The following is a 23,748-nucleotide window of genomic DNA, read 5'->3' as shown; positions in this document are numbered from 1 at the left end:
CTTTTTTCTTTAATTCTCCTTAAAATGTTGATTTTGTGTAGTGTCCGTAAATCATTGGGCAAGATTAATGGTTGCATGCACTTTATAATACACAAATGTATATATATATTAAGATCTCGTAAACGTTTCTGTTATCATTCATCATACAATAGGCAATCCTATTGACACAAGTCTAAGTATCCGATAATATAGGAGATATACATGAATCAAAGATATACACAAATCTATCATATAATTCTTGTACTTATCCTAATACTTCCCCTCAAGATGGCGCATGTAAGTCTCGAATGCCCATCTTGCCAAGTAAGTAACCGAACTGGCTTATAGAGAGTGCCTTCGTTAATATGTCAGCTAACTGATCTGTGGTCTTGACATGTTGAGTAACAATCGACTTATCTTGAACTGCATCACGAACAAAATGACAGTCTGCTTCAATATGCTTTGTGCGCTCGTGAAATACCGGGTTCGCAGCTATGTGAAGAGCTGCTTTACTATCACAATACAAAGACATTGGAGCTCTCTGATAAACATCAAACGCTTGTAACAACTTCTTAGTCCATTTCAACTCACTGAGAGTCATTGCCATTGCTCTGTATTCCGCTTCTGCGGAGGACCGTGAGACAGTATGTTGCTTCTTTGTCTTCCAGGACACCATAGAATCACCCAACATAACGATAAAACCCATTAAGGACCGCCTTGTCAAAGGACATGCCGCCCAGTTTGAGTCACAAAACGCATAGATATGGAGATCATTATTTTCACTCAGAAGAATTCCTCGACCAGGTACTCCTTTCAAGTATCGAACAAGTCGAATCGCAGCATCCCAACGATGTTGACGAGGCTTCTGAAGGAACTGAGCCAGGATGTGAATTACGTAACTTATCTCCGGTTTGGTAATAGCCAAGTAGACCAAACGTCCAACCAGTCTCCTATACTTGGCTGGTTCCGTATAAAACACTCCATCACTTCGCGCCAAGTTATGATTTTTCTCCATTGGGGTTGGTCCAGGTTTGGCACCTAGGAGCCCACACTCATTGATAATATCCAGCGCGTACTTTCTCTGAGACAGATAGATTCATTCTTTGCCACACGATACCTCAATCCCTTAGAAATATCGTAACACTCCTAGATCTTCCATGTGGAAGCACCTGCTCAAATATGACTTGAAAGAAGTAATAAGGTTTGAGTTGTTGCCACCAACTATCAAGTCATCCACATAAACCAGCACGAACATAGAACTACCACCGCGCGTTAGAGTAAACAGAGAGTAATCTTTGAAGTTCTGCTTAAACCCAAAATCAAAAAGAGCTTTAGACAGTTTTGAAAACCAACACCGTGGTCACTGTCGCAGGCCATAGATGGACTTCTTCAGCCTACATACCCTCTTATCGTCTGGAGTGTAATAACCAGGAGGTAGTTTCATATAAACTTCCTCCTATAAATCACCATGGAGGAATGCATTATGAACATCCATTTGGTACAACTCCCAACCTTTAGCTGCAGTAACCTCGAGAATAATTCTCATGGTTGTCATCTTTCCAACATGTGCAAATGTTTCACTGTAGGCAATCCCTTCTTCTTGATTATTTCCATACGCAACCACTCTCCCCTTGTGCCGCTTAATGGTTCCATCCGAATTGAATTTGATCTTGTAAACCCACTTGCAACCTATTGCTTCTTTATCAGGCGGCAAGTCGACGACATCACACGTATCTTTGTCTTCCAATCCCACGATCTCATGTTTCATCGCATTTCTCCAGACTTCATGTTTAACCACTTCCTTATACGATGTGGGTTCGACATGATCAATCACTGTGGCCACGAAGCTCTGCATCGAGAGAGACAAGCGATGACACGGCATATACTTGCTTAAAGGATAGAACGACATACCAGAAGACTTTGAAGGCGGAGCAGAGTCTAGATCACTTGCTTGAGCTGAATAAACATCATACTGATTCAGCAAAACAGACGGTTTCTTCACGCGTCTACCTCTACCCATATTCTCATTAGATGTAGACTGATCATAACCTTCTGAAGGCGGTGAAGAGGACACTCCCCCTGTCTCAAAAACATCTCCTCCTTCAACAGTAGTCAAGCTCTCTGGTTCTAATACGACCGGAGCAGGCGCAACCGGTGTCTCAGGAGTTTCAGGTTCAAACATCAACGGTTGTGGAATGGTTGGTGTCGCTTGGGGCACATCCTTTCTGGTGACATGCTCTTTATAAGGAAACCTGTCTTCATTGAACACAACATCATGAGAGACAAACATCGTTTCAGTCTCCAAGTCATAGACTGTCCATCCTTTCTTTCCCATTGGGTTTCCTAGAAACACACACCTGATGCTTCGAGGATCAAATTTGTCTTTACCTCTGGAGATCCGTCTGGCAAAGCACAATGTTCCAAATACACGAAGGTTGTCATAGCTAGGTGAAGTGCCATACAACATCTCGTATGGAGTCTTATTCTGCAGCAAGCTTGTTGGTGTTCTATTGATTAAGTATGAAGCAGTCAACACACTCTCTCCCCAAAAATTCTTAGGCAAGTTACCTTGAAATAACAGAGCTCTTGCGACATTCAGTATGTGTCTATGTTTTCTCTCTACTCTCCCATTTTGCTCAGGAGTTTCGACGCAAGATGTCTGATGGTAGATGCCTTCTTCAGTAAAGAACGTTCGCAAACTCATGAATTCTGACCCATTATCACTTCTAACACTCTTAACATGTGTCCCAAATTGTCTCTGGACAAAAGTACAGAACGTTTTCAGAGCTGCGGTGCCTCGCTCTTTTCTAATAGCAAAATCGTCCACACAACCCTTGAAAAATCATCAACTACAGTGAGGAAGTAGCGTGCGCCACAAGTAGAGTGTTCCCGATAGGGTCCCCACAAATCAACATGAAAGAGTTCAAAAGAAGAAGCTGCTTTATTAATACTGAGATAAAACACACCTCGTAGACAAATATCACAAGATTGCTCTAAAACACCCAAACTACTAGAAAAACCATCTACTGAAGCTAACACCGAAAGCACTTTAGATGAGGGATGTCCCATACGATGATGCCACAAATATCTACTCGGAAGCCTGCTCACACGTCCAGCTTTAACCGCGATTTCACCTTCGTAGTGATAAACCCCATCACGCTCTTTACCCGCTCCAATCAAAATGTTCGAAACGAGGTCCTGTATCACACAAAACTTCTTTGTAAATAAGACAAAACTTGCAACATCATGAAGCAATTGTGATACAGAAATGAGTATGATGGATAAACAAGAAGCAAAGAAGACATGTCTCAGTGTGAGACGTCCTCCAAGATTCAAACTGCCAACCTTTGTTGCCCACACAATCTGCCCGTTTGGCATCTCAATTGGACAAGGTGCAATTGTCTGTATATCCGTAAGTAAGCGCTCATCACCGGTCATGTGACGGGACGCTCCAGAGTCAATAATAATGTCGTATCATCGGTCTCTGACATAGAGAAATAATTGCTCTTTCTTACCCGATTGTTTCTCTGACTGATTAGGTTGTTGAGTGTTGACGAACTGAGCTATACTTTCCCACTGCTTCTGAGTGAAATTTGGTATACCAGCTGAGGCAGCAGTTGTTGACAATGAGGATTCTCCAAGTTGAGTGTTGTAAGCTCGGAACCCTGATCCACGACCACCACGACCTCTTCCTTGTCTATCACCACCTCTGCCTCTTGAACCTCTATCTCCACCACGTCCTCCAGCTGACTTATTATTTTCCCACTAATCAAGAAAACCTATCACCTGGAAACAAGTACTCACTTCATGACCCTGTTTTCCACAATGCGAGCACACAGTTGGTGATTTCCCAAATCGAGAGGCAGCTGCTTGCACGCTAGCCTGTGGTGTAGCCTATTGAGAAGGTACTGGAGGTGTTGCTGAAAACCCTACAACCGGCGTTCGATCATCTATTCCACGCATTACATTAAGATGCCTCTCCTCTTGAATGATCTGAGAGTACACAAAATCAAGGTTCAACTCTGTTTGCCGGCTGAGCAAGTTTGACCTTGAAGTACCAAATATAGAGTTATCTAGACCCATGAGAAATTGATGCAAACAAATCTTCTCCTGCATCTTCTCGTATGTTATCATTGAAGCACAATCGGCGCTTCCACAAAAACAAGAAAATCCCTTTTCAAAGTCAGCGAGATCATCCCACATAACTTTTAATTTGCCGAAATACACCTCGACATTTTCACCATTCTGCTTACACGCAGCAATGTCTGCATGTAGCTGATGAATTCTTGTATCATCACTGACTGAGAATCTTCTTTGTAGACTTCCCCACATCGCCTTCGCACTATCGACCAATGATATGGATGGACGCAACTTCGGTTCAACACTGCTGTAAATCCAGCCAATAATCATAGAGTTAACCATGTCCCACTTTTCTTCTTCATCTGGTTTTCCCACCGGACGCGTCAACGTTCCGTCAACAAAACCGTGTTTTCGTTTGGTACGAAGAAAATTAAGCATCAACTTCGACCATCTTTCGTAATTAACTCCATTCAATAGAATAGGAGTATGCACGTGACCTGTACTATCTGAAGGATGTAGATAATATGGAGACCTCAGCGTATCTTGATGAGCAAGCGACATGTCTGCTACAGACAAGGTCAAGCTCGATTCCGTTCCAGTCATTGGATCGTAAAATTAAACGAGAAATAAACTTGGATCTTTATTGGTTTAGCTCTGATACCATATTAAGATCTCGTAAACGTTTATATTATCATTCATCAGCCAATAGGCAATCCTATTTATACAAGTCTAAGTCTCCGACAATATAGGAGATATACATGAATCAAAGATATACACAAATCTGTCATATATATCTCCTACAATGATGTAATATAGTTATTTCATATAATAACTTCTAACTTCGTTCATGATAAAAGTGGAGTGTATGCTATATCCGGTGGCAGTGAAACAAAGAGATGGATGAAGCAAAATTAACATTTAAGAACACATTTTTTCCTTATCTTAGCTATTCTTTATTTGTAGTAGAATAGAATAATCAAAAAGCAAATAAGATTGGGAAGAATTTTTCTTCTTTTGGATGGAATTTTCCATCTTGTGTTGTCTATTTCAGCGTAGCAAATTTGACAAATCATAGGATGCCAAGTGTGCCAAATGAAACGACTTAATACGTCTAGGTTAGTGTATAGTAAAAATTAATGATTGATCACCCTATTAAATTTGTAGTACATGGTTGTAAACATAGAAAATCATTCCATATATTTTAGCAACCCATAATGCGTTTTCTGTACCAAAAATACCTATATAATGCATTCTGAAATAAAGAAAAAAAACGGCTAATTAGTAACCTAACGTCAACGCGTAGTGTCAAAAGTTATGTGAACGTCCATCGACTAATAAGCCTTACCGTTCCAATGGCGGTGAGATCGTTTTGATTGAGTGCAGGAATCATTGGAAGTGAAGTGAAAGGACCCAACGCAACGTACGTAGCCACACAGATATGCTAAATGGTGTACAACCCGAACGAATTTCATCTTTTTCACAATATTCTTTATTATCTCTTTGAGAAGAAACTAAAATTAAAAAGATGATATTATCACTTTACTGTTACTCTCAACCATCCAATTAAAACAAGGACAGTATTATCTCATGCAAATTCGTACGGTAACTATTACGAGATATTCCCACATGAGTCTTGTGGATCCCAAGTCATTTGCCATTTTTGGGTGTCACGTGTTATAGATTGGATTGTGACTATGTTCTTGAGAGTTACCTTCACCATCTTGCACGATTTAGCTCGAGCGTTGCAAGATTTAAATTTGGATACATTCTTAGCCAGAAAAAGATTTACAATCTGGTATCTTTTTCTTTGCATTTTATTATTATTTATACATACTAACATATCATGTAGGAGTTCATGGTAGAATATATAGTGGTCTCACCACTAAAACCAGGAGCTAGCATAAACAAGTTACAGTTACACATTTGATTCGATTATGTACGAATATATTGGATCAATCGATCATTTAGACTTTGACTCGGATGTTTATCCTTGGAACCTATGTTGTCAAGGGACATGCTCACGGTCAAAACTCGAATTTCCCATGCTAAATCTTACAAAAAAATACATTTTATATGGACATTTTCATCGAATGATAGTAACCAAGCTTGTACCAAAAATGACTACCGAATCACGGTAATTAAGATGTTGCGTAGTGAAACCAAAAGAAAATATAAAGGTGGCCGACAACAAAAAGGATTCAGAAGGCACCGATTCATATGAGACTAGGCATTAGGCATACAACAAAAGATTAAAAAAAAGCAGCTTTCATTGTTATAAATATACTTTAGTATGTGGTTACAACTTATTTGTAGTTCGAAATTTTAATTTTAATTTTTTTTTGAACTTAAAATTATCGAAATTTTAATTTTGAGAATAAAGGAGCAATGATCAAACAACACCTCACGCAAGTAGCAACAAAACAAAGCAAGAAGTTCCACATCAGCCGTTTTAGAATGTTTATTCAGAGAAAGAAAATTTAATAATAATTTTCACATAGTCTTATGCTATTGTTAACCGGATTAATTACATTTTCAGTTGTTAGCTGAGTGCAAGAGTGTAACTATTTTCTCTAATTTTGCGAATGCAAAAGAAAAGTGACGCAGAGTTCAACGTACGGACACAACCTTGCGTTATATCTTATCGTCCGTACAATTTATCGAGGGTTTAGTTGCAATTAAGGAGATATTTGGTGTTTGGTGATTGGTCACAACGATGTTTTCTTGTTTTTTTGTTTTCTAACCAATTGTATGCTCGTAAGAACTTTTTCTTACAATGGGATGTCCCAACTTTGATTCCGTTCAAATCATAACTATTTAGACATTTAGGTCGATTAATAATTATTTATACTTTTTCGTTTTTTTTTTGTTTGCAAGAAAAGTAATAAGACTTCAACTTTCATGGGGAAATGAAAAACAGAGGGTATATACTTGATTGATAAGAGCTCAACATTTTGAAAGACATTTGATTGCACAACACCTAGATACAGAATAACACTGGTAGCAGAAACACTACATGGTTATGTTTTTTTTTTTTGTAACATACACTATATGGTTATGTAAGGATCACTTTTAAGTCAATTTCACACACAAGACACTACAAAACAAACACTAACAATCCTTACATAAGGATCACTCAAGTTGATTGAAGCTGTAATCTGTATACACCAATAAGCATGATAATGGCGGTAAGCCGAAAAAATTGGGCAATCCAAACCGTACGGTAAGGTCAATGTCAGTCAGCTCCCCAAGCATCGTCCCGTTGTTTCTGCCTGGAGACAATCCGATTTTTCCTGGCAGCTTCTTGGTCTCGTAGCTCTTTAGACCCGAATCCAGAAGCCGGCAGCTTCAATCCCATGCTGTGAGCAATCAAACGTTGAGCTGTTCTCGCTGATGTCTTGGGTCTTTGAGTAGGCGGTTCCAGATCTAAAGTAGATTAAACATAACATATGGGTGATGCATCACAAGTAACAACATCTGACCCCATCTATGAGTTTTGGTGCTTCATTCAAAAGATAGCTTGACCAAGTGGATTAACGAAGAATGACGTGTTAAAAGACTTAAAGCTCGTCTTGATGACATAAAGAAGTCATGGAATAAGAATGTGTTTTGGTGGAAATGTTTTTTATTCTGATTAAAATAAAGAACAATTCTGCAAAACCATGAAAAGAAGAGTAGGTTACCTTTTCCAGATATTGAGCCCAAAAGAGAATCGTGATCATCGAGAACACGTATGGTGAATGAACGAACATTGAACACTATTGCAAGCCTCTAGAGCTGTATCAATCATCAAAACAAGAGCAAGTTAAGCACTTTAGGATAAAGCTATTTGTAAACTCAGTTATTAACAAAAAAACAGAACTTACATTTCACTATTTGAGCTTTAACTGTCAAGATACTAAACCCTACTGAACTAAAGCCATATATATTTTTTAATCTTCCTAATGTATGGAGAAAATAAAATCAAATATAATGTTTGAAGACTGCAAGGGCTGTTGTATCATTGACCCAACGAATGAGAAATCCACCGTCTTTGAAGAGACCACAAAAAGCTTCACCAAATCAGAAGTCCTCAAACTTGGAGAAAAGCCAGCAAGTACGAGAACATGGCGTGTGCCATACTTAGCTGCATTTTTCTCAGAAATAAGTGCATCAGTTACGCTTAGAACTATCAGCATATATATCCTAATCAGACTACTCTTGAACGCGTGAACAACAAAGATAAGTTACTAGACTTTCTTATTATGATCTCTCTCTTAAGGTTTTGTTTACAACATGAGTTACATTATATAGAGTTGTAAACTAGGGTTTTAGCTTTGTACTCCTTCATCCTGTAGCAAAGCGTATCTGTTTTGGATCTTGACAGCCTGTATTTGACCAGCTGGCTTGCCCTCTCCCATTTGCTTTTCCTTTCTGTTGCTCACTTTGGTCTTGTCCTTACTAACGTTTTGTCTAGTGTAGGAAGAAGACCGTTGGAGCTGAAGAGCAAAACTCTGCGTTTTGTTCAAACCAGCGTTGGGCTTCGCAAGAGTTGGGCTTGACCCACTTGTGATAATAGGCCCCCTCAAACTTGGTGCATCGATTGTATCGACACCGAGTTTGCCTCGAAGAGAAGAAAATGCAGCTTGAGGAAGAGATTTGGTGAAGATGTCAGCGATCTGATGCTGATTTGGGATGTGCTTCACCTCGAGAGCTCCTAACGCAACCCTTTCCCTGACGTAGTGATAATCCAGCGCAAAGTGTTTGGTCCTCGAGTGAAATGAGGGATTTGCTGAAAGAAGAACCGCTGAGAGATTGTCGCAAAGCAGCAATGGTGTAGTCAGAAGAGGCAGTCCGAGCTCCCGGAAGATAGAACAGAGCCAGGTAATCTCAGATGCCGTCTCAGATAGAGTTCTATATTCAGCTTCGGTAGAACTCTTAGACACTGTAGGCTGTTTCTTTGATGACCAAGAAATTAGATTCTTCCCCAGAAACATGCTATAACCCCCAGTAGATCTTCTTGTAGAGCTACATCCTGCCCAGTCACTATCGCTGTAGGCAGTGAGGGTGAAGTATGTTTCTTTGTGTAGAGAGATCCCCATTGTGATTGTGCCTTTAACGTATCTGATGATCCGTTTCAACAGGTGAAAATCAGTGACCGTTGGCGAGTGCATCTTCTGACAGACATAATTCACAGCAAATTGTATGTTTGGACGCGTCAGAGTCAGATACTGGAGCTTGCCAGCAAGACTTCTGAAGTAGGTAGGATGAGAGAACAGTTCAGACTTCTCTTCAACTCGATTCAGTTGCTGTGGCAAGGGCGTAGGCATTGGTTCACAGTCTTTCATCCCTGCTACTGCAAGTAAGTCTTCTGCATACTTTTGCTGACATAAGAACAGCCCTTTATCATGTGTATGAACTTGAATTCCCAAAAAATAGTGTAGCTTTCCCATATCAGTCATTCTGAACTCGCTGTTGAGTTGTTTAAGCAGATGATCAAGACTCTCTGAGCTGTTTCCTGTGATTACCATGTCATCTACATATAGTAGAAGAATAATAATGTCTGTTTCCATTTTGTAAACAAACAGGGATGGATCAGACTTGGAGCAGCAAAAACCAAAGTCAATCAGGAAGGTGCTGAACTTGTCGAACCACGCCCTCAGAGCTTGCTTCAAGCCGTAGATCACTTTGTTCAGTCTCCAGACATGATGAGGATGCTCTTGATCAACAAATCCAGCAGGTTGCTTCATGAATACCTTTTCTTGTAAATCACCGTGTAAGAATGCATTTTTGACATCCATTTGTCTTATTTCCCAATTCAATACCGTAGCCATGTGTAGAATTGTCCTTACTGATGCCATTCTAACCACAAGGCTGTAGGTTTCAAGATAGTCAACCCCTTCTTCTTGCTCATTTCCTTTTGCAACCAGACGAGATCGAAGCTTCTTGAAACTTCCATCGGCATTCAACTTCACTCTATGCACCCATCTGTTTCCTAGGACGTGCATATATTCAGACCGTGGAACCAGTGTAAAGGTATTAGTTTCTTTACATGATTCAAACTCATCTCCCATAGCATTTCTCCAGCCTTCATGTTTTAACGCATCTGCTATAGTTCTTGGCTCTGGTATTGACACCTTTTGTGTGAGTAGAGCATAGCGAGGATTAGGCTTGACAGTTCCCACTTGCGACCTTGTGACCATTTGGTGTCTTTGTGGTGCAGGTGGAGATGGCTGTGGTACAGAAGAACGACTTGGTAGCAGATGAAGATGCCGAAGACACCCTGTTACTTGAAGCCGATGAAGACTGGGGAACAGACTGTAGAGGCGGGAAGTCAGCTTCAGAGAACATAGGAACAGATCCTTGATGAACCACTGATTCTGATACTGGAGCTTCTGTTTCCTTCTCTGGCTCTGCGGGTGATTGCGGAACAAAGCTCATTTGCCACGCCTTGAGAAGAGGAGTTAAGACTGACAGATGACTATGCTTGTAAGCATGTTCAAAAGGGAAATCAGTTTCATCAAACAGAACGTGGCGTGTGATGTAGACACTACCAGTTGGAGGGTAAATGCATCTATATCCCTTGTATCTGTCATTGTAGCCTAGGAATACGCACTTGAGAGATCTAGGATCAAACTTGTTGGTAGCATAGGCTCTGAGAGACGGGTAGCAAGCACAACCAAACGTTCTTAGAAAACTGTAGTTGACTGCTTTCCCAAACAGTTTTTGATATGGAATCTGATTGTTTGGCAGGCTGCTTGTAGGGAGAAGATTGCTCAGGAAGGTTGCTGTGAAGAACGCTTCCACCCAATACTTCAGAGGCATCTTACTATCAAACATCATTGACAACCCGAGCTCAGTGATGTGCCGATGCTTCCTCTCAGCCAGTCCATTCTGCTGCGGCGTATGAGGACACGAGATTTGTTGTCTGATCCCATCTTTTTGCAAGTGAGAGAGAAATGCCGAGCTGATAAATTCACCGCCTCCGTCACATTGAAAGGTACCAATTCTGCATCTCAATTGATTCTCTACTAAAGCTTGGAACTTGCAAAAGATTGTAAAGAAATCTGACTTGTATTTCATAGGATATATCCAACAAAACTGTGACCAATGGTCAATAAAGATTACATAAAATCTGAAACCTTGAACAGATGTTGTTGGTGCAGGCCCCCAAAGATCACAGTGAATCTTCTCCAAAGGCCGAAAAGCAACATAACTAGAAGACTGAAAAGGAAAGCTACTGCTCTTGCCAAGTTGACAGGACTGACACATCTTCTTGGTACTTGAGCTTATTTTGATGAGGTTGTTTGCAGAGAGATGTTGAAGAACTTGCTGATGAGGATGCCCAAGTCTCCTATGCCAAACAGCGTCTGTAGCAGATTGCTGCCTAGAGGAGTATAGAGCTTTTATTTGCGGCTTGTTCTCAACTCTGTAAAGACCATTATCCCTTCTTCCCTTGGTAAGAACCTTCTTTGTAACTTTGTCCTTTATAGAAACTCCAACATTGTCAAACTCAACAGTGTAAGGATAATCATCTGTGACTTTTGATACAAATAAAAGAGATTTGGCAATCTGAGGACACACAATGACATCGTTGAGAGGAAGAATACCCGAGGAAGAGGCTATGGATGTGGAACCGGTATGAGTGATAGGTAGGTAACTCCCATATCCTACCATAACAGTGTCCGTTCCATGATAAGGTTGTGACTGATGTAAATTCCTCGTGGAACTTGTGACGTGAGCAGATGCAGCAGAGTCAGGATACCACTCAGAACCAGAGTCATCAGAGACATCTGTGATGCGCATTGCTGCCAAAGCCTGAGGAAGTTCATCAAGTTGGTAGCTACTATCAAAACGGTGATAGCATTTGAGAGCATGGTGACCTGGCTTGCCACAGATTTGGCATGTAGGACGCGTATCTCCATCATATGAAGACGAGATCTGCTGGTGAAAGCCTCGTCCTCGTGTGCTGTAAGAACCATGACAGCGGCCTCTTCTGCCACCACGACCTCGAGAGGAGTAGTAGTTCCCTTGTTGCTGCGTGCGAACTGACGCAAACGCTAGATGCGGAGTCACTTCTTGACCAGTATTGTAACCTTGAAGTCTGTCATCGAAAGCAACTAGACGGGGAAAGATGGATTCGAACGTCGGAGGTGGAACAGTATCGATGGAGCCTTCAATAGCTGTCTTGATAGGCTCATAGTCACGCCCCAGACCACGAAGAGCCGAGAAGATCTTCATTGCCTTCGTCGTGGGAGCACCAATAGAGGCAAGCTGGTCACTGAGGGCTTTAACCTCCTGAACGAAATCGAACATCTTTTTGTCTCCTTTGGCTAAAGTCTGCATCTTGTGCTGAAGCTCAAACAAACGGGAGTTAGATGGTCTGTTGAAGTGTGTCTCAAGCGTGGACCAGATCTCTTGAGCTGTAGATTAGTTCACCACCATGGATTGGAGAGAATCAGTGATAGATCCAAGGAGCCATGACTGGACGACTTGATCTGTTTGAAACCAAAGCTCATGGTCAGGGTTTGGAACAGGCGTAGAGGTACCATGAATGGTGGGAGCCAAGATGGTAGTAACTGGCTGAGGGATGGTACCAGTAACGAAGCCAAACAAACGCTGCCCACTGAGAAAAGACTGAAACTGACGTTTCCAGAAGAAAAAGTTTTGCTCATTGAGCTTTACGGTAACACAGTGAATGATATTTAGACGAGGAGGGTCACAAGGCTCAAGATCCATGGTGGCACCGTGTGCTCTGATACCATGAACGCGTGAACAACAAAGATAAGTTACTTGACTTTCTTATTATGATCTCTCTCTTAAGGTTTTGTTTACAACATGAGTTACATTATATAGAGTTGTAAACTAGGGTTTTAGCTTTGTGCTCCTTCATCCTGTAGCAAAGCGTATCTGTTTTGGATCTTGACAGCCTGTACTTGACCAGCTGGCTTGCCCTCTCCAATTTGCTTTTCCTTTCTGTTGCTCACTTTGGTCTTGTCCTTACTAACGTTTTGTCTTGTGCAGGAAGAAAACCGTTGGAGCTGAAGAGCAAAGTTCTGCGTTTTGTTCAAACCAGCGTTGGGCTTCGCAGGAGTTGGGCTTGACCCACTTGTGATAATAACTCTAACTATGCTAAGACTAATCAGACTACTCTAACTATGCTAATAGTAACAGCTTACATTTCAGAAAAGTAATAAGACTTCAACTGTACATGACATCCTTCTTATAAGTAAAAGTCCCCCTTCCACGCCTCTTAGGTCCTTCCTCCTTACGTTCTTCAACCGAAAGCTTAGACATTTGAGGCAACTCTTCTACAGAGAGTAATGTACTCGGTTCACGATCCGCAAGAGCTTCCCAGTCTACAACAAAACCAAGCTCATGCAAACACACGCATGTCATGATAATGAACAAACAATCTGACACTTCACGCTACCATCATCTGAAGAATCATGAGGAACGAGTTGAGTCTCTGCATCCCCTGAACCTCTGCGATCACACATGAACCCTAATATTCGATAAAGCATACATTTTTTCTTGATTTCGATCAACCAAGAAAGCAGTAGTACCTTGGAGAGGCGAGGTCGAGATCTAAAGCTCGTTGCTTGACGAGGGAAATAAAATCATAAATACGTAATCATCACACAACATTTGGTCTATTTTCTGCATATAGATAGCATCACATTCTGCAAGCATAATCATATTTAAAGTCTGTATAGGAAACAATAAACACATCATCAATGTTTTGCTGCAAAGTACCTCTCTCTGATTAAGATTAAATCCTTTCTGGCTTCACTCGTTGCCAAACGGTTCTTGGGAGATTCTTCACAACACTTAAGTCCCACCTCCAAAACCACTGTCAAGCATTCACCAAGAGGGAAACCAACGCTGAGACTGCTATTAAGAATCGAAGTGTCTGCAATGTCCAATACTCTCCCTAGCAACGCCAACTTGGTGTAGCTGTGCAAGGTAACGCTTCCCCCAAATAACTCATTCGTTGGTCTTTTTCCAGTGAACATTTCCAAAACAAGAACACCAAAGCTATACACATTATATTAACATTTTACCAAAAAAAAAAAAAAGATACACATAACCATATATTGATGGCTGTCCTCCCATTCCATATTCTGCGCCATAATTCACAGAAACAAGATTGTAAAATTTAAATAAATAAAAAAAGAGTACAATCATTTTCGTCACTAAAACAGTACGTACGGATGTGTGATATAGTTTTTACCTGGTGCGGCATAGCCAATGGTTCCTCTGACGCCCGCCGAGCTTAGTTGGTTGAACAAAGACTCCTGATCAAGTTTCACGAGCAGTTGAGAAATACCAAAGTCACTAACATGGCCAGTCAGATCTTTGTCTAGGAGGACGTTGCTCGGCTTGAGATCGGAATGAGCTATAGGCTCATGACAATAAGCATGAAGATATTCCAAAACAGAAATCACATCAACGGCAATGTTGAGCCTTTCAAACAGGGTCAATGATAGATACCGAATACTATAGCTGACGTGGCTGATGGTTACTGTGTTGGCAAGTTAGTGAAGTTGCTGATTGAGCCAGAGGCTTTGCTGTTACTGAAATTGGAGAGTATAAATAAAGATCCATGAGTGTTGTTGTTGATTATGGAATGATCATAGAGAGTTGTTAGGCAAATCAGAGGAGTGTCTCTGCATTTGAGGCAAGTTCAGAGAGGTTTTTCTCTGGATTTGAAGGACCTTGGCGTTAGGGTTCATAGCCTTCTCGTCTTGGTATTGTTACGGTTTATACGATAAGCAATAAGATCGTCTTTTACATCTTAGAGTCTTATCAATTGGTGCGGTGAGCGTCTCGATCATCGCGACGGTGAGCGGTTCGAGCTTTTGGTGACGACAATGGCGTATCAGAATTTCGCGACGACGGCGACGAGATCCAGAACTGGCGAACAACAAACCCAATCGTTCTATCAATCATTCGATGCAAAGATCGATGCGAAGTTCAATAGGATAGAAGCAATGCTTCAATCATGCATTGCGACGCTACAACAACGATCACCTCAGGCGGATTCGATTGGAATCTTTCCGACTCCAAATCAGCTGAAATCTTCTACTCAGGTATCTGTTTCTTCATCGGAACAGTACGGGAACAATCCGTTAGGTTATCGGCAAGTAGTTGAGAATTTTGATAATCACGAAGAGGAAAGATTCATAGAGATTCCTGTGTTTACCTGTGTTGATTTGAGACCATGGATCGAGTGGATGGAGAATCGGTTTGCATCTGAAGAGTTCACGGAGCTACAAAAGCTTGCGTTGGCTCGCGGTTTCATCGATGGAGAAGCGGAAGTATATGTTCACCGCATGAATTCGTTCATCCCTTTCCAAAGCTGGAAGGATCTGAGAGAATCATTGTTGTGGAAGTATGGTGAACGAAACAAGGCAGAACAAGGTAGACACTTACAAATGTCTACAACAAGATTGATTCCGTCTATCAACTCGGCTAATCAATTCCAAGAGGTCGAAGCATTAGCAACAGTCACGATACAAGCGGAAGAACGTAAAATGGATGAGAATTTGATTCAAGACAGAGAGTTAGATCCTGTGACAGAATCGAGTCAGGACAACAATGATGATCATGAATCAATCGTTACTACCTTGACTCCACATCTGCATTCAGAGACGTCTGCTTCACTCGTGATTGGTGTACCAAGATTACTGATCATGAGAAGGCCAATGGTACATCACAGGAAGAAGATGTGTTTGGCTCCTAAGTCTTGGAGGTTTAAATTCAAAGGACATCTAGTGAAGAAACGAAGATTGGACGTTGTACAAACAATTTTAGAGTTTCAGTGGAGGGAATTGTCGAGCTCTGAATCTAAACTCAGTGGAGAGTTGGGGAGAATGTTGTCTGGAACTAGCGGTGAAGCTCTTGGTACAGTTCCAAGTGTTGATTTAATGAGAGAAAGAGCGGGTACCAAGCAACAGTCACTCAAGCTTAAGTCTGGATACCAAAAAGATTTCTCGTTGGCCACTCATGCAGCTACTGAATCTGGGATACATGTGGTGTTTGAGACAGTTCTACAAGATATTCAGGAACCTGCACTTTGTTTGCCGAAGAAGGCTGAGTTAGACGCAACTTTGCAGGCCAGCCTTACGTTGACAATGAATCAAGCTAAGCCGACGAGAAAGTTGAATAGCGTTTCAAGCCGTTTGCGGTTTGTTCTGGTCAGTCTTCAGTCACATAAAGAGTATGGGTTGTCAGAAGTTGATGAGGCTGTAGATTCATGGACACGAAAATGGTGCAAAGACTGGTGGTTTAATTTCAAACAGAGTGCAAGGGTTAGAGAAGCTTTTCGATTACAATATTACAGGGAAACATGTTACAGCGAGCAGTTTCTGATGAAGCAAAGGAGTTTGAGCAACGTGGTACATACTTGGAGCAAACAAAAGCATATGATAAAAAACATTGATGTTCATATTACATGTACTGCAGATCAAGAGTATAATGTTATTCTTCATATTGGCAACCTTGTGCTGAATCACTGCCTTCCATGTATGCAAATTGTGAACCTTCGGTGGACGCTACTAGTGGAGAAGCTGAACAATGACATGATGATAAGAAGCATCGTAGCTGAGTGGCGTAAAAATTTGGGATCAGCCCACTACGTCCTAGTCTTTTTGCTTGTGCTGGTGAGGCTCATATATACCGGCAGGCACAAGGGACATTGTATGAAACTTGCACAAGCATATAATGATTGGAGTGATGGTCGTCACATTCCGCAACTGACTCTGGCTGAATCAAACCTTGAAATGGTTAAGCTATTCTGCTTGTTTTGCATGTTGCACTGGCTACCAGAGACTGATGCAGAACTTGCACGACTAGCTGTGTTTGAGTCAGTTCTACAAAGGCCTAATGTCTATGAAGCGTTATCAAAGATGTGTGGGACTCTGAATTGGCAAACAAGGAAGCATATAGATATTGATGCAACTGCAGCTAGCTCACCGGAGAACGTTGAGTTCGACATAATTATGCAGGACAGTGTTGCGGTAATAAGAAAACAAAACCTTGACGATGAGAAGTTTCAAGTCAAGCACAGATGGAGAATCAGAAGATGCGTTTCCAGACTAGCCGGAGACAGTATCGTGTTGCAGCAGCTCTATTCACAGCTTGGGGTGAAGCTAGCACTTGCAGTGCTTTAGGTGAAGCCAGGATTTGCAAAGCTTGAGGACAAGCTCTATTTGAAGCGGGGGGTAATGATAGATACCGAATACTATAGCTGACGTGGCTGATGGTTACTGTGTTGGCAAGTTAGTGAAGTTGCTGATTGAGCCAGAGGCTTTGCTGTTACTGAAATTGGAGAGTATAAATAAAGATCCATGAGTGTTGTTGTTGATTATGGAATGATCATAGAGAGTTGTTAGGCAAATCAGAGGAGTGTCTCTGCATTTGAGGCAAGTTCAGAGAGGTTTTTCTCTGGATTTGAAGGACCTTGGCGTTAGGGTTCATAGCCTTCTTGTCTTGGTATTGTTACGGTTTATACGATAAGCAATAAGATCGTCTTTTACATCTTAGAGTCTTATCAGTCAAGGTTCTCGAGGGTCTACGAGTCTCTTCCACTTCCTCCGGGTGCAGCCACATATCTAGGCTTCGATTGGGCATTAACTCGTAGATAAGAGCTCTGAATTCATTTCCTTGAAAATCAATACTCGAACAAGCCGTCATTAGTTTCACAAGATTACGATGCCTTACGTCCTTGAGGGATTCGCATTCCGTCAAAAAACTCTTCATAGCTCCGCGTCTATGCAGGTTTAGAACTTTCACTGCAACAACCTTGTTCTCTATCGGAAGGAATGCCTTGAACACTGTCCCAAAACCGCCTGATCCAATCAAATTGCTGGAAGAGAAGCCATCGGTTGCATTTCGCAGATATGCATAACTTATCTTTCCATGAAAAACCTCTAGTGCGGAAGAAGTTGGATTACTTGTCTGCTGGTTCTTTATTTTTATGAACCAATGTAGAGAAATATAAGCTATGAACACCATCAGAAGCAAAGCTACGCCTACACTTACCCCAATGGAAACTTTCTTCGAAAGAGAGAAATAGCTAGTCTCCATTGGTTGTGCTTGCACAGTGCATGGCTTTAGTTTCAATTCCTTGATGCCTCCACACCCTTGTTTCCAAATACTGTAACTACAGTAGCATTCTGAAATTTTCCTTCTGTTGGCACCTCTCCCTCGAAACTGTTAATGGATAGATTGAGATACTCCAAGTGAGAAAAGTTTGCAAAATATCCAGGTATACTTCCAAAGAGATTATTGTTCGAGAAATCAAGTCTTTTAGCACCCATCAACCCTTTTATATTTGGAATATCACCGTCAAAAAAATTTCCTTGTAGATAAAGATTCTCCACTGAGAGACAATCTCCCAGGACTTGAGGGAGTTTCCCGGATAATTTATTATGCTCAACAGACAGTGTGCAAAGACGTTCTAGTGGTTTAATATACTTTGGCAGAGATCCTGTCAAGGAATTATCTGACAAGTTGAGGTAAACAAGAGACTGAATTTGCATAATCTCCTGAGGTATAGTCCCATTCAACTTATTAGACCCAATCCACAAATATAAGATATATTTGCAATGACCAAGACTAGGAGGAACGGCTCCTTCAAAACTATTGCTGGACAAATAGAGTTGTTCTAACCGAGTGATGTTACCTAGTGAAGAAGGTAACTCTCCTGACAATCTATAGACGTGAGGTTTAATAACACCAAACTAGAAAGCTTTCCAATGGAACTTGGTAGTGGTCCGGTCAACAAGTTTTCGTCTAACCTAAGTTTTTGTAGGCTGATGAGATTCCCAATGTCATAAGGAATGGTTCCAGAGATGAAATTTCTTCCAAGGTCTAATTTCCAGAGGTTGGTGGACAGGTTCGTTATAGAGGTAGGCAAGTCACCTCCAAGCCTATTTCTATTAACAAGTAATGTATGAAGTTGGGTACAATTAGCCAAAGCCTTAATAAATCCAAGATCTCCAGATGAGTAACTTCCCAAATAATTACTGTGAAGTGATAGGTATACTTCCTGTCATTTTGTTCCACACGATTGCTAAGTGTTGAAGATTCGCGATAGTTGAAAATGTGGTTGGGATGGGTCCTGTGAAATTATTACGTCCCATATTTAAATATCTAAGATTTGGTAGTAGATTACCAAAATCAGGCTTTAGGCTACCCGAAAAACCATTACCAAACATGCTCAAAAACTTGAGTGAGGAAATATTATAGATGGAGGGAGGAAAAGCGCCTGAGAATTTGTTCAATGCTAATCCCAGAGACACTAATTGAGTCAATCTAGCTAGAGCGTCAGGAATTCCTCCTTCTATTTTGTTAAATGAAAAGATAACTCTGCTTTAGTGATGTCAAGTTTCCTAGCTAGAGATGCAGGGAGTTTCCCTCTCAAATTGTTATCACCAAGATTTAGAATTTTAAGCTTCGCCAACGATCCTAGTTCTGAAGGAACACCTCCTCCAATATGATTTTCTAATAAATAAAGCTTCATCAATCTAGAGCAGTTAAATAGACCGACTGGAATATCTCCTCTGAGAATATTACCACTCATATCTAAGTACTCAAGTCTAAACAAGTTACCCACCTCGTGAGGGATGGTTCCCCCCAAAAGGTTATCATAGAGATCAAGTGATATGAGGAAGGAGAGATTACCAATAGATCGATGGTGATATCACTCCCCCTAACTGCCATCCTCCAAGGTCCAAACCGGTAACTCTCTTGTGTTTGAGGCCGCACGTAACCCCTCTCCAGTTACAGAGAGGGAATGAGTTATTCCATGAGGACAAGACATCTTGTTTGTCTTCAGAAACTTGAGATTTGAAGTCGAGCAATGCTTTCCTATCAGTTTCATCGGTAAAAGTAAAACCATATGCATCAAGTAACATGAGAGTACTGAAAGAAAATAAAAGAAACAATCTCATGCTTCTCATTTGATTTGGTTTAAAAGCTTTTCGTGCAGGAAGTGAATACACGGGACGAAGCAAATGAAAAATTTCTCTATCTTATTGTTGTAGTTATGCAACGTAGAAGATTATTGGCTCATAACCACATATACAAAACTGCAAGACTTTTCAAAAGTCATTTGGACTTGTCGTCAACCTCTTGTCCTCTGAGTTAAGTATCCCACTAGTCTCTTGTCTTATTTATTTTTTTGGCCTTTTTCCCAAATAAGTTTCTTGTTTTATTTTTCCCAAATGGTTCATTCATGTCTGTGTCAATCAATTGTTCTAGTTTATGAGATATAAGATCCAACTGTTTAAAGAGGTTTTGTTCGAACCAATTGATTGAAGAATGGAAATTCTCCTTCTATGATGTTATCGGAAAAGCTAACTTGCATGAGTGATATCATGTTTCCTAGACATGCAGGGAGCTTTGATAGCATCCCAGACTTCTTTCTGGCAATTAGTAAAAAGTTTAATAGAATTGATTTGCTTACTATATCATCAAAGTATATATTTCTTGTCGCTAATCCAAAATAACCTCTAGAATTAAACGTGGTTAAGCTGGAATAGAAGAATCATAGTTGACCTGTCTGGCGAGTGGCAATATCGTGTGAATAAGATGAAAAAAAAATATTTTGATGCAAGAGATAGGTGTACTAACCGAGTGAAGCGTGGAAAACCCATTAAAGGTAGCAGTCGAGAGCATTACATTCACATTCAAGTTTTTTCCACCAAAATTCAAATTGACAAGTTTCGTCACTCAAAGAATATCTCCAATATGATTTGAATTTAAGTACAGGTCCAACAATCGAGAGCAGTTAAATATGTGATGCAGCATTTTTTTTTTTTTTTGCTAAAGATGTGAATTCCATTTTGAAGTAACGTAAAAGTGATACAAGGAATTCGAATCATGGTCTGCTAACAAGCAAAATAGTATCAAAGAGCCCGCAAGTTTAAAAAAAAAAAAAAAAGACTCAATGACACAAAAGTTAGGTCATGAACACTAGGAAGCTAAATTAAAAGATTGATCTAGTTCTAAAGTAACTAGCCATTGCAACTCTAGATGCTAATACTCCTGCACCTAGAAGCTTAACCATCGGAAGAGGGACTTACAGAGACAAGGCCCAACGGTGGCTCCAAGATACAATAAGCGGAGGAGGGTGGCAAAACCTGCCCCGGTCGTCGTATAATGAGCCATCTCCGGTTAATCCACAACCAGAGACCCACGGAGAGAGAAGTTGCAAGCACCAACTAAGCTATAACCGTCATTGATAGACACATGAGCCTCTCTAGACTAAGCAGGCGGAAGATAACTCCCCAAATCCGGCCACGCATCATAGATAAGCCTCAAATGATAAGGCGACAACAACAGGAGGACAAGAAGAGATCAACCACATACCTCCTTTAGGAGAAGCGAGAAGCAGGAGGAGAAACGACTCCTCTAAAACAGGCGCACTCGGCAGAGGTTGTTTCGGTTCAGACTGATTTCAGTTTCCATATCGATTTTCCCGGTTTAGTGTTTCTAAAGGCCCATGAAATTTTTTGGAATGGAACTCAAATAATACCCACTGTTAATAATACATCATCAGATACATCAAACAACATAAGTAACAACCAACAATCACTCCACACTGAAACAATGAGATCAATACATAAACAAACCCAAACATGATCACATCTTTGCACAAAAGCATCTCTTCCTCAATATAAAACCTGAAACAAACATTCAACCTTGTACACATTTAGGGTTTAGCCCTCTTGTCTTTCTGGTCTTCCCCACAAATAGATCCTTCGACTTGATCAAACCAGGAAGACAACCAATGACTGTCACAAACGGAAACTGAGCAACTGAATCTTTTCTTCCTAATGATACAATTGCCATCTCTGATCCGGGCTTGTATGTCGACATCTTCTTCTTCTTTTCCCCACCAGACATCATTACCTTTATATTCTTCACTGCCACATTAGCATGCATCTCTGCTACATATCCTTGCTTAATCTCCTGTCATTACAAAAATCATATAATCAAAACAAGAAACTACGTAAAAAAAACTGAAAATGTTATGGTCTTGTGAACTTACAAGGATACTAGTGATATCTCCAATGGTGAATACATTCTTTCTATCCTTAATCCTCAAGTGCTCATCAACCATCTCTCCCTTTACCATCCAAGCTATCTTTCAGAACGGTTCCATTGAGCCATTGAGAAGACAGAGGCTTCCCAACGCAGAGAAAATGGCAATCCGCTTGTATTGTTTCACCTCCTGAAGTCTTATATGTTTTGTTTCCATCTGAAGCTGAGTTTAAATCCACGGATTGGTTCAGTATCACTTCCACTTTCTTGGACTTTAACCAATCAAACGCTTTGTCAGCAGCTTTCTCTCCAATAAACTCGAGCAGTCTTGGTCCCACCAATGTGACTTTCTTCTCCGGAAAATCAACTGCTATTTCTGCAGCTAGCTCCACACCAGACGGTCCTCCACCAACAATCAGAACTGATTTAGAAGATCTGATATTCTCATACTCTGCAATCAAAGACACAATCTTCATTGGTCTGAATCTTTAATTTTATTACACTGTATTTGAGATTTTGGAGGCTATAGATAAATTTTTAAAAAAACTTTAATTCATAATTTAGGAGTTAAATTTGGGGGCCATTGCCAATGTTTCGTTAGGCTGTCCCCAGATCCGACTCTGATCATGATCATAATACCTGATTGGTATTGTGAGAGCTTCTCTTGTCTGGTTTTGGGGAACAAGTCGCTGTGACCAGTAGCAATCACTAGATAATCATATCCAATGACAATGTTTGAGTTGCTGAATATTGTGTTATATTATTAAGATCGTGAAGACAAAGACTTTATACAGACCCTTAGCCGACTCATAAACCTAATCATATACAATCTCCCGTACAATAGGAAAGTATCTATAGAAAAGGATATATACCAAACTAGAGAATATCGTATATCTCCTAATATCCAATCACATCTCCATCTGCAGTCATTACATCAGTCTCCGTGATGTTGACCGACGGAGAAGTAACAACATGGCCTTTCTTGAAGTAGTTCTTGTGGTTGATAACTGTTCTTTCGGCAAAGGAAGGCTCCACCATGGATCTCAAGCTCGCCCATGTGATCTCAAAGTACTCCTTCCTGATTTGATTTCAACATAGTTTGAGCTTGTGATGAATGATAATCTGAGATTAAATTTTGTGTTTTCAACAACTTACGGATCGATGAGGGTGACATCAGCATCGAACTGAAGCAACTTCGCGGCGAGGGAGCCGGCGATTCCGCCGCAGATCACCACCACCCTCTTTCGTTGTTTAGACGCAGATTCTATCCCTGCCATTTTAGCTATTCAGTCTCGAATGTTATTCTTGTTCTTCTTCTTCTTGTTCTTGAAATCGAATCCAAGAGTCATCTAAACTAATAAAATTTTGAGTCTCCGTAGAGCGTCCACGTCAGCGAAAAAAAATTCGCCCGAAAGATGACACGTGGCATTATTACTTTTTTTGTAACTGTCCTTAATGTAATATTACCATTTCATATACAAAATTAATTAAATAAATTCGAAAATTAGAATATGAAAATATACAATATTAGAAAATATACAATATTACATTTTTTTACATTTAGTTTACAAAAAGGTTAAAGAAATAAACTTGAAAATTAAAATAAGAAAATATACAATATAAGAAATGATAATATTAAGTTAAATAAATAAACTCAAA

At 40.5% G+C, this 23,748-nt stretch overlaps 1 pseudogene; it reads right to left on the bottom strand.

Annotated features, from left to right (window-relative positions):
* Window positions 1-7,008: 7,008 nt before the first annotated feature.
* Window positions 7,009-23,529, bottom strand: LOC106416690 (annotated as a pseudogene).
* Between the last annotated feature and the right edge of the window lie 219 nt (window positions 23,530-23,748).

Source organism: Brassica napus, chromosome C9, assembly GCF_020379485.1.
Source record: "Brassica napus cultivar Da-Ae chromosome C9, Da-Ae, whole genome shotgun sequence".
NCBI lineage: Eukaryota > Viridiplantae > Streptophyta > Magnoliopsida > Brassicales > Brassicaceae > Brassica > Brassica napus.
The sequence above is the reverse complement of the archived record's forward strand: the minus strand, read 5'-3'. Positions and strand labels throughout refer to the sequence as shown.